Source organism: Bubalus kerabau, chromosome 12, assembly GCF_029407905.1.
Source record: "Bubalus kerabau isolate K-KA32 ecotype Philippines breed swamp buffalo chromosome 12, PCC_UOA_SB_1v2, whole genome shotgun sequence".
Classification (NCBI taxonomy): Eukaryota; Metazoa; Chordata; class Mammalia; order Artiodactyla; family Bovidae; genus Bubalus; species Bubalus kerabau.
The window spans coordinates 81,440,735-81,452,943 of record NC_073635.1 but is presented as its reverse complement, the minus strand read 5'-3'; the positions used below and the strand labels follow the sequence as shown (position 1 = coordinate 81,452,943).

Sequence of the window (12,209 nt, the reverse complement as noted above, 5' to 3'; positions counted from 1 at the left end):
AACAAGACTCCTCACACATCCATAGGCATATTCCCATTTAGCAACAACACAGAGATAAGAGAACTACGCTGAGAACAGCAACAGGCCATATACCATTACTGTTGTTGATGCGCGCTCGCGTACCTTTCCCATCTGGCCCGTCTGGTCTGATTCTTTTCCCTGTTTACCCCCCGCTTCCGTATGTACATTTTCAACACGTGATCCAGGTTTCAGTTTCGGACCGGGGGCTGCTGGTGGACACCAAGCGCAGAAGCAAACACCAGATTTGTTTCTGGTTTTTTGTTGTTTTCCCCTATAGGAATCAATGGAGAAGGGAATGGCAACCCACTCCTGTATTCTTGCCTGGGAAATCCCACGGACAGAGGAGCCTGATGGGCTACAGTCCAGGGGGTCGCAAAGAGTTGGATATGACTGAGCACATAGGAATCAAAGCACATTCATTCAACAAAAGGGCTGAGCACTGACTTGGGACCAGGCTCTACCTTAGGCTCTGGAGGTATCCCAGGGTATGCCATGCAGTCCTTGCCCTCAAGGAGTTCTCCTAGGTCATGGGAGGTGTTAGGGCCTGAACTGAGTTCCCCTAAAATCCCCAAGTTGAAATCCTAAGCCCCAGTGCCTCGGAATCTATTTGGAAATAGGGCTTTTAAAGAGGTGATTAAATTAAATTGAGGGCATGGGGCTGGGCCCTGATCCAATATGACAGGTGTCCTTATAAGAAGAGGAAATTAGGACACAGACTTGCCAGGGGGAAGACCACGTGAGAACACAGGCTGAAGAGGGAGAGAGGAAGCTGATCCTGCTGACACCTGGGCCTCAGGCCTCCCACCTCCAGAACGGTAAGGCTTCACATCTCCCTTGTCGAAGCTCCCGTCTGTGGTACCTTGTTACCGCGGCCATGGCAAACTCGTACAGGGAAAAGCACATGAGAAACAGCCAGCCTTTCCTTCCATTCCAACTCTGGCTGGATTTGCAAGGCCAGAAACTGAGTAAGGAATTGTGCCTTCTCTCCCGCATGGCCCTTGCCAAGAACACCAGAGCATCATTGTAACATCCACAGGCACCAAGGGAAGGGCTCCTGGTCTCAGCCAAACCCAACCCTTCCCCTTCACCTCTGTGGAGCAGGAACCAGAGGTGCTGGGTAACTACCCAGCTGGTGTCATAAGTCTGTGTGGAGAATGGAGTTGCTCTTTTCAAGGTAGGTTCAGTTCTGGAACAGAAGGCCAAATCTTAGCAGCCCCAGAGCCTGAGGCTTCTGCCAACAGCCTCTCCCGTCTCCGTTGCAGATGACAGCACAGAGCATGCCTAGCCTGGCTAGTGAATAGCTTGACATCACTCGCCACAATGACCCTACAAAAGCACGTTTGAGGGCTGGATCCACTAATGGGGTCCTCGGGAGAAAATCATCACACATGCGTGGGTTTCAGGTGTCCACTAAAGAGAGGATGAGAGGAGAAGCCACTGTGGCTGTGTGCACTGCCTTCCCCATGGAAGCTTGTCAAAGCGAGCCTGAAGCCACTTGTTGTCAAGCTCCCCAGGGGCACGGAGAGTGGATGGCACACGGGCTGTGGTTCAGACGAATTCAGGTTCAAATATACTTGAGAAGAACACTGAATCTCTCCGACTCTTGAGTCTCCTGACTTGTGAAAGGGGATTGTTAAGAGGCTCTGGAGAGTGTAGACCTTAAGAATCTCAAAAAAGAGAACACTTCTGTGTTCATTTCCTACAGCTGCCATAACGAAGTACCGCAAGCTGATTGGCTAACAACAGAGATGTATGATCTCACAGGCTGGAAGTCTAAAATCAATGTGTCAAGTCTAAGATGCAAGGTCCCTCTGAAGCTCTGGGTAGAATCCTTCTTGGCCTCAGCCGGGTTCTCATGGGGGCTGTTAACCCTTAGCATTCCCTGGCTCACAGGTGTACCCCTCTAAACTCTGCCTCCAATATCACATGCCCTTCTCCCTGTGAGTCTTCACTCCATCGTTTTATAAGAACACCAGTTGCATTAGATTAAGTACTATCTACTACCGGTTTAAGAAGTAGATTAAATAGCTGATTAAGTACCAGCTACTACTACACATGGTTTTTCCAGTAGTCCTGTATGGATGTGAGAGGTGGACTGTGAAGAAGGCTGAGTGCCGAAGAATTGATGCTTTTGAACTGTGGTGTTGGAGAGGACTCTTGAGAGTCCCTCGGGCTGCAAGGAGATCCATCCAGTCCATCCTAAAGGAAATCAGTCCTGAATATTCATTGGAAGGACTGATGTGGAAGCTGAAACTCCAATACTTTGGCCACCTGATGTGAAGAACTGACTCATTAGAAAAGACCCTAAGGCTGGGAAAGATTGAAGGCGGGAGGTGAAGGGGATGACAGAGGATGAGATGGTTGGATGGCATCACCGACTAGATGGACATGAGTTTGAGTAAGCTCCAGGAGTTGGTGATGGACAGGGAAGCCTGGAGTGCTGCAGTCCACGGGGTCACAAAGAATCGGACATGACTGAGTGACTGACCTGACTAACTACTACACTACTCCAGCACCATCTCATGCAGCTAGTTACATTTGCAATGATGCTACTTCCAAAGAAGTTCCCATTCTGAGGCACAGGAGATGAGGACTTCAACATGTCTTTCTAGGGAACACAAATCAGCGCAGGGCAGCTTATTTCAAACACATCCAGTATGAGGAGATAGACAGAGAAACTGCCCCCTCAGCAGCACACTCATCATGGAACCCTCAGCCAGGATTTCCTGACTCATACAGGGCCAGCATCATGGACAAATAGGAAGAGCATTCACCATCACCAGCGACAGGGGCAGCTTGAACTGAACCCAGGCTGCATTTCATTGTCTTCTCTGCATTCTCCCAGGATGAGACCGTAGGAGGTGATTTAACATCTCCCAGAGGTTTGGAAGGATTTTCTTGGGCAAAGGAAGCGTCTCCGTTTCAGGGGTGACTGGGCCGCCTTGGCTACTGTACTTGTGGGGCTCACAGTCTGGTGGGGAGACTGTGCTTTCCCCTCTGCTTTCCACTAGGAAACCACAAGCTCTCCAGGCCTCCTCATCTACTACTAAAGTGAAAGTGAAAGCCGCTCAGTCGTGTCCAACTCTTTGCAACCCCAGGGACTATACTGTCCACGGAATTCTCTAGGCCAGCATACTGAAATGGGTAGCCTTTCCCTTCTCCAGGGGATCTTCCCAACCCAGGGATCGAACCCAGGTCTCCCACATTGCAGGCAGATTTTCTACCAGCTGAGTCACAAGGGAAGCCCAATCTATTACTAACCCCTATGGAATAGGCAGAAGGACTTGCCTGGTTGGTTTGGTTCAAGCCTCCACTGTGTGGAGCTGAACTCAAAGCTAAACTCAAAGATGTGGGCAGATGTCCTCTGCCCACAGAGGGGGATTTGCCTTCTTTCTTCTCCACGTGGCTCACAGAAAGAGCCTCTAGTCAAGTGTAGACACCCTGAAGGCTCTGACTTGCCCCCCCAAGAGGGCTGTCCAAGGGCTCAACTGAGGGAAAAGAAGGTGCCCGCCCATCTGGGCACAGACAGTAACCTACACCCTCCAGTCGACATCCCAGCCTCCTTTGGTGATGAAGGTGCTGCTCCCATTTTCCCACTGGAACTCTTTGTATCTTATGTTCCAATGGATCCAAAACTTAGATGGAGAAGAGGGTGTTGTGTGATAGATTCCCTCAAAGATACTGACAGCATCTGAATAGAGGAAACAGGAGAGGAAAAAAGTAAGCCAACTCCTAATTATATGGTCATAAATTGTGTACTTTGGCACATATCCTGCCTTCAAGGACCTTACAGTCTATTAGGGAAAATAAGACATGATTACACATGGCTTTAATGCTTAATACACCGTGGCACTAAAGAGACAAAGTGCTATAGGAACATGAGAGAGAAAGCCAGACATGAAATCTACACAGAAACCAAATTCCATGAACAGCCAGGCCCTTTTTGTTTGTATTTCCTTGGCAACCTCTAGGCATCTTCCATGACAAAGGCACTCAGGATTTAGAACAGTGAAAATGACATTAACTCCATGTTCCCAAATGAACACTGGCACCATTGTGGTTTCTTATTTCACCTTGTTTCTTGGCTGAGACAGAAATTTGTGTTTTGATTATTTTCTGATAATCCATGTCATAGTAGCAATAATTATAACTTCTCAGTTGCAGCTTTTTCCTTCCTCGGCTTTTGATCACACAGCTTTAAGAAAATGTTTGCAGCTTTGGAGAACAACAAGAAAATATGGTGCAGAAGTCATAAAACAGGCAGCTTCATTGCAACAAACTGGGAGAAAAAGAGGGAGAAGAGAGTTTGAAATAACAGGACAAAGCAGAAGCTAAACGTTGGGAAACTGCAAGGAGCCACAGATAGAATCAGTGGCCCTGCCTTCACATTTTTCATTATTGCTGTAATAAAGGCTGCCTTATGTGGACCACTCAGTCTAAGATGGGTCTAATTCTAGAGGGCTCTCTGACCAAATCCTTCTGTTCTATAGATGCAGAAATGCTGAACGGACTTCGATTTAGCTCTCCGAAGCATCTTGGGCTCAGTCTGACAGATCACAACTTTTTTCTGATCCCTGCTAGCTTGTCAACTCTGTGTACCAGACCAGTTACACTAACACCCTTCTAAGTGACTCGTTTGGAAAAAAATAGTTTGAGTTCCCTTTGCTTTAAAAACATATGTGTCACCCAGACCTCACCATCATGGTCCTGCTTCTCACGATCCTCTTCCTGCTTAGGAAAATCCCCAGTGGAGTCACCCCAAAAAGAGCCAGAAACAGAGAGACAAGGGCACCTGGTGTGGGTCATCAACTGTCCCCACTGGTCCACGGGGGTACTTGTCAGCCTGGCCTGCTCTCACGTACAGATGGGCACACATGCACATACATTCTCACAGCCCCTCAACCAGGGCCACAGATGGTTGGACTACAGGTAGGCAGGGCCAGGGTCCCCTCTCTGAGAATTCCAATTCGAGGGGGCCAAGGAACAATAGAGACAGAAGTTTTGAGGCTGGATCTGTACTTGGGAGATTTCAGTGGCCTTGGCTCTGTTTGCCCCATAGACAGAGCAGCAGGGAGAGCCAATCAACCCAGGGGAAAAAATGAAGACAAACCACAGCGAAACACAGACCAAGAGATGGATAAGAACATCCCCTGGGATTAAAGCAGGATTCCTGCTTCCTGCTATGATCGTCTCTGAATCCCAGCCAATCCCTGACCTTAAGTTCTACGACACATCCCTGACTGTGGTTAAAAGATAAACTGATGTATATTAACATTTTTTAAGAGATTATATGAGCAAAAATCATTTCAGGCAGCACCAACCTGGTTAGGAGGGTCCAGTGGTCTTGTCAGGAGCTGGGGCAGCAGCAAAGCAAGGAAATAACTGATTGGCTGGAGTTTAAAGTCTACTTGGCTGTCTGTGGGGCTTTCCAGGTGTCTTGGTGGTAAAGAACCTGCCTGCCAATGCAGGAGACACAGGAGAGGCAGGTTCGATCTCTGGGTTGGGAAGATCTCCTAAGAAGGAAACAGTAACCCACTCCAGTATTCTTGCCTGAAGAATCCTATGGACAGAGGAGCCTGGCAGGCTGCAGTCCACAGGGTTACAAAGAGTGGGCACAACTGAGTGACAACACAACTGAGCTGCGTGAGCACGCACACACAACTGTCTGTGACTGATTGTCCTTCAGTTGTTCAGTTCAGTCACCCAGTCGTGTCCAACTCTTTGCGACCCCATGGACTGCCGCATGCCATGGGGTCCCAGCACCCCACTAAAGCACACTAGGCTTTAGTTCCCTGTCCATCACCAACTCCTGGAGCTTGCTCAAACTCACGTCCATCGAGTCAGTGATGTCGGTTTGTCCTTAGGTTTTGCGTTTGTAATGTTGAGGCATTTACAGGCTTTGTCAATTTTGGTTTGCTTACTAGACCACCGCACACAGCATTAGAGCCGCCTCAGGCTTATGGCCTCCTTGTTTAGTTAGTTTAACCCTGTGCTCTTGTTGCAGGAAGGGGGACCCCTTCCAGGGCCCAAAACTGGGCACTTGTCTAACACTCAGAAATGAATTGTCCAAGGAGATGCATGTGCTAACAAAGCAAGAGATTTTATTAGGAAAGGGTGCCCAGGTGGAGAGCAGTAGGGTACGGGAACCCAGGAGAACAGTCTCGGGTTTCATGGTGATTAGTTTCCGGGTTGTCTTCAGCCTGTCATTCTGACTCAGAGTCCTTCCTGGTGGTGCACAGCTTGTTCAGCCAAGATGGATGCCAGCAAGAAGGATTCTGGGAGGTGGTCAGACATGCGGTGTCTCCTTTTAACCTTTCCTGAATTCTTCTGGTTGGTGGTGGCTTATTAGTTCCGTGTTCCTCACCAGGACCTCCTGTTGTAAAACAACTCATGGAAATGGTTAAGATGGTGCCTGGCCAGGGTGGATGGTTTCAGTCAGCGTGCTTCCCCTAACACCTTTATGATAAATTCCTTTTTTTTTTTTTTTTTTTTTTTACTTAAGTTGCTTTGTTGCTTGAAAGCCAGAGACCAGTACAGCGCAGAGCTGTTGTAAGAAGTCCCTGGGCGTGTCAGTTGTAGCAAAGGTCATCATCAACAGTAATGCCTTGCCTGTGTGTCACGTCACCCTCCTTGTGACCTCCCCTGCTTGCCTCTCACTTTCTATCAACAGACATTCTCCAACCCCAACCCGAGTACCTCCAGCCCCTCCTGGTTGTTGTTGGCTGGGATGGGCCCAGTCACTCGCGTCTCCATTAAGATAATAGGTGGAGACAGTGCGTCTCAGATAAAAAACACGGGGCTCAGCAGTGTCCAGCCCAGAACATCAAAACACAAAGGCAATCATTTACATCAGTCACAAGTGGCTCCACTTAACAGCCTTTTTGAGGGAAAAAAAAAAAAGAAAGAGAGAGAAAAGAGCATTCTTGTGGCCGCATTGAGAAGTGTGAAAATGATCATTTGTATAACACAGCTCCTGGCTTGAACACCGAGATGCCCACAATGCAGATGGAGATCAAAACAGCGCCGGCAAACAAATAGCACAGAAGTGTCTCAAGAAGAACACCCAGGGTTTCGTTTTCAGATTCATTTAAAAGGCTTTTGGGTTGCAAGCATCCTTTCTTTCTCATTTCCAAAGGGTTTGTCATGCCTGTCTCGTGCCAGTGTGTCTGAGCTGGGTCTCCAATGCCCTTCTTGAAAGCCTGCATAAAGCCAAGGTGCCCAGAGCTTGCCCGGAGCACCGGACCCAGCTGCCACTGTCCTGGAATGCAGGCCACCTCGGGCCGCAGAGCAATGGAAGCCCAAATCAGACATCTCTGATGCTTTGATTTTCAACAACAGCTTGACACCCATAGCAACGTGGCTAACGTGCAAAACACAAGATAAAAACATTCCATTTAATTAAAAGCCCACAGTTCAATGGTAGTATAATTATTACAAGTGCATTTTATGGCTGTCTGCATTCACTTTGGATACATAAATTAATATGCAAATTACCAGTCCCTCTCGTGTTCTTAAGAAGTTCCCCTATCAATCTTTTCTCCGACATGTCAATTGCATAAAACATGGCTTTTAAAATGCAAAATAAAATTCACATTTATGGTTCTGAAATCTCCCTGTGCCAGCAAGCTTTGTTTTAGATGAGGAGTGTTTAATTAACAGAGCACACCTCTCTCTGAAGGCCTTCAGGACCACAGAGAAAAGGCCAAGACACGCACACACGGTCTTCTGACTAATCAGGATTAGAGACTATTTTTCATCTCAAGGACCACCTATCAGGGTATTTGTGGTTCTCCGTTCATCCCATCAAGGACTTTGTTATGGGAAAATTCGGTTCTGATTTACAAAAAAAGCAAATTCCCAAAGCGAATCTAATGTTATTCGCTGGGAAATTCTATACCAAACCACTTAATAGATGGTTGGTAGGTAGAAAATCATTTGCACACAAGCAGCAAACACTGGGAAGCAATGTGGGCTCTCAGAACACGGCGTGCCCAGCTGCCCTTACGTCCCTCTTTGAGAGAGTTACAAACACGGCTTGGCAGCAGCATGCCGTAAGTTTGTCTCACTCTGAATAAGGTTCTGGGAAAACTCGCTCGTGACTTCCTAGCAGACGTTATCAGAAGATGAACCAGCTGTTTGAACAGTCACATCAGTTTTTCTTGGGCTTCCGGGGACTCCAAGGTGGGACCTACAGGTGAACTCTGACCTCAGGCTTGGTACCAGTCTATCGTTACCTACAGGGTCATCCTGAATAAAGGGAAGGAAGCCAGAATATGTCACCCCAACCTATGCCTCTGACATACAAATTATTTTTGAGCTGAAGGCAATTAAGGGGCAGCATTCATAGAAAAAGCTTCCTACCCTCCCCTGTGTGCTAAAAACAGGACATAGATTTGCAAAGGGGTCCCGCCTCCTTTCTATCAGAAAGGACCAGAGTTAATCCCTGAAGACAACTGCAGACCCTCCTCGACCTGGAGATGGCGCTAGAGGAATCTGCAGAATAGACACCCCCAACCGGCCTTGGTCCCTGTGATCCCCTGCATCTAACGTCCCTCCATCTGTAGCCCCGAGGGCCACAAGGTCCTTTTGCTTTGTCTTCTCACTTCTCTAAAACCTTACTATTCCATGACCAGTGCAAGTTGGATGCATGAAGCAGGGCACTCATAGCTGGTGCTCTGGGACAAGCCAGATGGAGGGGGTGGGGAGGGAGGTGGGAGGGGGGTTCAGAATGGGGGGACACATGCACGCCCGTGGCTGATTCATGTCGATGTATGGCAAAACCACCGCAATACTGTAAAGTATTGTACTGTAAAATACTGTAAAGTATTAGCCTCCAATTAAAATTAATTAATTAATTTTTAAAAACTTACTATTCCTACACTAAGATGCTATATAAACTCAAGTTCTAACCAAACCTTTGAGTTACTCATCTCTGGGTACTCCATGTTACATGCACCATGCACAAGTCAAAAAAAACTCTGTTGGTTTTCCTTTTTTTATTCTGAAAGTCTCATTTAGAGGGCCCCAGCTGAAGAAACTAAGAGGGAGAGATTTTTTTCCTCCCCTACAAAAGTCAGAGAAAATATGCTTGCCTGCGCTGTGTGCTCAGTCATGTCTGACACTTTGCAACCCCATGGACTGTAGTCCACCAGGCTCCCAAGGACTGTAGCCCCCCAGGCTCCTCTGTCCAAGGAATTTTCCAGGCAATAATATTGGAGTTGGTTGCCATTTCCTTCTCCAAGGGTTCTTCCCCACCTAGGGATCAAACCTGCATTGCAGGTGGATTCTTTGGTGGCTCAGTGGTAAAGAATCTGCTTGTAATGCAGGAGACATGGGTTCAATCCCTAAGACATGACTTAGCTACTAAACAACAACACAAAAGTCAGAGGAGATATGCTTGTGTGATGTATAAATATCTCAGTACTAGAAGAGACAACTAATATATTCTTTGTCAGAATTAAAACTCCTGGAGTAAAAACATCTCAGGAGACTGAGCCTATTTAATGAAAAAAAAATTGCTTTTAAGGAACAAGAATGACTTACTTCATTTGGAAAAAAAAAAAGTTTTAGTTTCCTGTGAATCCAAAAGTGCCTGTTAGCTTGCCATGGACAAATGAAAAAAAATGATAGCAGATTTCATTAAATAAGAATTATATAAGCTAAACAAGGGCAAGACTTTGGTCTTTCTCACTGCCAGTGCCAAGAATAGTGACTAGCACATCAGTTCAGTTCAGTTCAGTCTCTCAGTCATGTCTGACTCTTTGTGACCCCATGAATCGCAGCACAGCAGGCCTCCCTGTCCATCACCAACTCCCGGAGTTCACCCAGACTCAGGTCCATCAAGTCAGTGGTGCCATTCAGCCATCTCATCCTCTGTCATCCCCTTCTCCTCCTGCCCTCAATCCCTCCCAGCATCAGAGTCTTTTCCAATGAGTCAACTCTTCCCATGAGGTGGTCAAAGTACTGGAGTTTCAGCTTTAGCATCATTCCTTCCAAAGAAATCCCAGGGCTGATCTCCTTCAGAATGGACTGGTTGGATCTCCTTGCAGTCCAAGGGACTCTCAAGAGTCTTCTCCAACACCACAGTTCAAAGGCATCAATTCTTCGGCGCCCACCCTTCTTCACAGTCCAACTCTCACATCCATACATGACCACAGGAAAAACCATAGCTGCTGGGGTCCAGCCCCAGCTGATCCAGGGTATTCGAAGGAGAGACAGCATAGGCGAGGGTCAGGAAACAACTGCTTAATTACACGTTAATTAAGGATACAAAGAGTAATAGAATGAGGATAGCTCAGTAGGAAAATTCAGTGGAGAAAAGAGGCTGAGTAGCTTGGTTTATGCGGGAGACCAATAAAACTTCAAGACAAGAAGTTTGCACCACTTACGTAGGCCGCAGGCGTCCTTCCATTCTCCCGAAGGAGAGGAGACACTGAGGCCTCCCCGGTCGGATCTTAGAAGCCCAGGCATAATTAGCAAGCATGGTGGGTTCCGCGCTCCAGATGGAGACTCAGCCAGAATTTGGGAGAGAGAGTGACATGGGGAGACCAAGTTTCAGTGAACAAGGCCCGCACTTTATTTTCCAAAGTAGTTTTTATACCTTAAGTTATGCATAGAGGGTAATGGGGGAAGGGGTGGAGTCATGCAAGGACAGCAGTTCCTGGTTCTAATCGAAGCCAGGCTTTCAAACTTATCATATGCAAAAGTTCAGGTGATTGACATCATCTTCTGGCCCGGAGGCCTGTTAACATTTTAAGAAACTTATTTTTCTCTAAAGGTGATTATTCCAAAGTCAGGCACCAGCCTCCAAAAAAGCATTGGACAAAGCTGCATTTTACATTTCTATACACCCATTATATCAATCAATACACTGCCAAGGACACAGTAGGTAAGGAGTATGGAGACTTAGCAGCAAACATTGGCCCAACAAGTGAAAAACCCTTCACCAATACAATTTCTAATCAATCTTTTAACTACTCAAAGGAATCTGTGTTTAGGCAGTTTAGAACATCTCCTGCCTTTCACAATTGGGAGGCTCTGAACAATCACATGTGGCCGGAAAAACCTATTCAGGCAGGCTAGAGGATTTCCAAAGGAGTTTGTAGGTTAAACACTGTCACACCCAGGAATTAACTGGAGCTGTAAGCTAATTCTTTTTTCAGAGAGAGGTAGTGGGGGACAGCCCCCCATAAAGTCAGAGGTGTAGGTGAAAGCACAAAGCAGAAAGTAGGCAGACTCTGGTTTGGGGGGTAGATGCTCGAGAATTTCCAGGGGGACTCCTGAGGCTCGATCCCGCCTTTGCGTATGCCGAGCCTCCTTCCTCATGACCTTTGTCATGGGCGGAGTTCCTCACGCTGGCTCCCGGTAGTGATAGAATTCCAGTTGAGCTATTCCAGATCCTGAAAGATGATGCTGTGGAAAGTGCTGCACTCAATATGCAATATGCCGGCTCCCGGCACATAGCCTTGACTAGACAAACCTTTGTTGGCAAAGTAATATCTCTGCTTTTCAATATGCTATCTAGGTTGGTCATAACTTTCCTTCCAAGGAGTAAGCGTCTTTTAATTTCATGGCTGCAGTCACCATCTGCAGTGATTTTGGAGCCCAGAAAAATAAAGTCTGACACTGTTTCCACTGTTTCCCCATCTACTTCCCATGAAGTGATGGGACCAGATGCCATGATCTTCGTTTTCTGAATGTTGAATAGTAGGTACCTATTATTTATAGGATAAATAACATATTTTCCATCTACCTTTTAAAATTATAAGTAGAATTAATATTGATTGTAGAAAATTTCGAAAGCATAGAAAAGCAAAAGAAGAAATGAAAAATTACCCTGAGTCCTGAAATAATCTTGCTTAATATTTTAAGAAGGTGTAGTTCCTTCAAGTCTTTTCTCTATGTACTATTCACATGGGCTAAATAAATAATTTTCTATCATAGCTTATTTATGTTATAAAAAAACTATTTTCTAAATCACTAAAATCTTCATAAATGCAATTTATGTAACTATACAACAGTCCATTTTGTTATTGTATCACCACTAACTGTTGGCTATTGAGATTGCTTTAAAATGTTTTATATACTTAAAGGATGCTGGGGGAAATACCTCTATGTGTGAAGTTCTAAGTTTCAGAAAGAGTGAGAACTTTCTTGCAGATAGAGATCTCCAGAAGGAAATAGAGTTC

General features: G+C 46.3%; 2 long non-coding RNA genes across 2 annotated transcripts; one reads left to right on the top strand and one right to left on the bottom strand.

The window, feature by feature from the left end:
• The first annotated feature begins 443 nt into the window (after nt 1-443).
• On the top strand, nt 444-4,448 carry LOC129624723 (uncharacterized). The gene is made up of 2 exons (XR_008701117.1): nt 444-836; nt 4,180-4,448. It is a non-coding gene; the product is annotated as an uncharacterized LOC129624723 (long non-coding RNA).
• A 1,654-nt stretch (nt 4,449-6,102) lies between these two features.
• LOC129624722 (uncharacterized) lies at nt 6,103-11,511 on the bottom strand. The gene is made up of 2 exons (XR_008701116.1): nt 10,410-11,511; nt 6,103-6,394 (listed from the first exon to the last, which is right to left on the bottom strand). It is a non-coding gene; the product is annotated as an uncharacterized LOC129624722 (long non-coding RNA).
• Nucleotides 11,512-12,209: the final 698 nt, after the last annotated feature.